Genomic DNA, 3,135 nt, shown 5'->3' with positions numbered 1-3,135 from the left:
AGACGGCATCACAGTATGGTAAGGGGTGTAACATTTCCGTCACACGCTTGAGCTTTTCGGCCAATCACAACGCACTGGATAGTTGGTTAATCAGAGCACACCTCGCTTTTCAGACCGATTAGTTTTGTAAAAATCGACGCGTTTCAGAAAGGCGGGGCATAGAGGAGAAACAATAATGTACAGTATGTGGAAAATAATGTGTTTTTTTAACCTTAAACCGCATAAACACATTTCATTACACCAAATACACAAAATAATGTTCTTTTTAGCAGCATCATATGACCCCTTTAATATCTTGCATTTATAATTTTTTCTTATTTTATTTTCATCTGGTTTTCACTAACTGTAGAGAATTTTTAGAGGAGTTTTAATGTAAAAAGTTATCATCGTGATGCACAACGTTCCTCTTTGACAAAAAAACCTGTCAACAGTCAACACTCAATTCTTACTGCACTGAGCCATGGCTGAGTGTATGTTTGCGAATTTGTGTGCTTGTTTTTGTTTGTTTTATTTTTGTGTTACACATATGTGACAGCTTTTTTTTTAATCTCTTGTATGATATATTTGCATGTGAGACAACTTGTTGGTTATGGTGAAGGGGAGATAAGGGGGACATTTGCATTGTCGCTAATAATATCGCTCTTTCTCTCTCTCTTGCATATGAGCACATCAACGTCTCTCTTTACATTTTGCCTACCAATTACAAAGCTTCAAGCATGCCCTGTTCAAATAAGCCTCTCTGTAGCACCAATCCTTGCATATCGCTGAAGCCGGGAAAACACTAGATCAGTGAGGAGACCCATTAAATGGGGTGTCGCTTGGGTCTGCATGCTTCGCCTGTTCTGGTTTATTCAGCTGTGCGTGAAGAAGTGGTTAGGGGTCAGTGGGACTTGTGTCTATAAGGTTTTTCTGCAGTGAGGAGGATGAAACTTGACCCTTAGGGCTCAGTCTTGGCTAACTAGTAAAGGCTGTTCCAGAATCAGCTTTGCTAACCTGACACTGAACATTTAATCATTAGACGAGTGACTGTAAAACTGAGCCTAGATCTGCATTTAAGAGGAGCTACGTGATCTGATTCAGAGTCCAAGTGCAATCCTCAATGCATGAGTCCTTTACCAGTCCTTTAACGTTCATCAACTTTAACAGTGGTTACATTTACTATTATTCTTCCCTCTAGTCAGTGAGAAACATAAGACATACTACCCCACATACACCTGCTCACAGGTGCACGCTTCATTTCTCTATGTCTCATCAGAACGCTCTCCGGTCCAGTGAAATCGTAACATAAAATGCAACTAAATCAGCCACCTTATGACTGAGCATGAGACCAGGGTTTTATACGGAAAATTAAGCACCATTAATAAAGAATTGCAGGGCACTGTGTTTGCAGTGAGTATTGAAAAAACATGCCGATTAACTCGGCGACTGAAGAATATACATGCCGTGTTCTCAGATGACATGCTTGGGTGTCTTTCTGAGGTGCACGTCTAATTGAAACAACATGATTTGTTATGCTACGATGATGCAAAAATAAGGATAATGACAGAAAATGGTGCTCAATTACTTGTCATCTCTATTCTAGGACAGCTGCTGTGTTCTTCTCTTACACAAGCTGAATGCTTGCTTCCTGTATAGTTTTGTGATCATTTGGGCAGAGCATCGTTCTAACTGTTCAAGTATAGTATATGAGACTGTTTTCTTGTCATTTAAGGAATAGTTCACCTAAAAATGAAAATTCTGTCATCATTTACTCACCCGCTTGTCTTTCCTAACCTGTATGACTTTCTTCTGTGGAACACAAAAGACGAAAAATTGTAAACAACTTAACATTACATGTAAGTTCACTGTCAGTTTCATGGTTTTTGCAAGTAAAAACTGAATTACCATATAATTATGGTGAAAAATGGGTAAAGGACATTTCTGGAAGTCTTTGCATATCTCACATGATTTTATAGAAGTAATTGTGTTTCTTCTTATTTTTATATTATTTATTACTTTTAGTTATTATAAATGCACAGTATTGTGTTTTGTGTTATATTTTTTATATTTAGTTAATGTTTATTATATTATTTTAATGGTTTGTTTGTGTGTATAACCTTTTGCACTGGCTATATACAAGTATTTGTTTTGCACTTTCTATAAACTCTGATTCATCATGTGGTTTTCAGTCATACCACCTGCATTATTATGGTGGTTATTAGTAGCCTACATTTTATGGTACAAAGATTTTGGTAGTTTGGTATCAGTTTTAATTTTGACAGCAAATTTTGATTTAATTTTAGTCATAGTCTTCTGACTAAAATGCCATTTAGTTTTAGTCATATTTTAGTCATCTGAATTGTTTTTAGTTTTAGTCGAAATACCATGCGATTTTAGTCGACTAAATCTACAGTAAATTTAGTCGGGTTAAATCGAATGGGTTTAGTTACAGTGTAATGCATTTATTAAGCCTTTCTCAAAAATTTCCAAACTCATTATATTAACATCAATGACTCGGACAATAGCAACTAAATTAGGCTGCTGTCCCTGCAATGTACTGATACACGTTCTCCGTATTGTTTACGTTCACTTAAGACGTAATCAACTGTGTTTACGTGAATACTCGTCAAAACGGACAATTCGACATCATTTTGTGTTGTGTGTAATTCTCCATTCATGCGACGTGAAAGAGTACTCGTCGTCAGATTTATCTTTATGTTATTATTTATTATTTATGTTATTTATTTTTGAAAATTCCCACAGTTCCCGTATTGTGGGAACATGACTTTCCAATATTTTGGCACTGATTTGGATGAGTTGTAGAATAAAGCCTCAGGCCAGCCTCAACTGTATAGGGAACAAAGCCATAATCACAGCATAAGGTAGCTTTTCAGTGGCTTTTCCGACCTCCATGTTTATTACAAGCCATTAATCCTCATCTTCTACAATTCTGGGCATTTTTACATTTCCTCAGGGTGAACAATGCGGTGGTGCCATAATGTGTGGAGTTTTGTTTCTATAACTGTGAACTATAACTTCATCCACAAAACCCCCCCCACCGGGTTTAACATGTTTTATATATACATGCATATAACATTATATTGCTTGTTATATATATATATATATATATATATATATATATATATATATATGACA

Source organism: Sinocyclocheilus rhinocerous, unplaced genomic scaffold, assembly GCF_001515625.1.
Source record: "Sinocyclocheilus rhinocerous isolate Xijiao unplaced genomic scaffold, SAMN03320098_v1.1 scaffold831, whole genome shotgun sequence".
NCBI lineage: Eukaryota > Metazoa > Chordata > Actinopteri > Cypriniformes > Cyprinidae > Sinocyclocheilus > Sinocyclocheilus rhinocerous.
Note: the sequence above shows the minus strand (reverse complement) of the source record.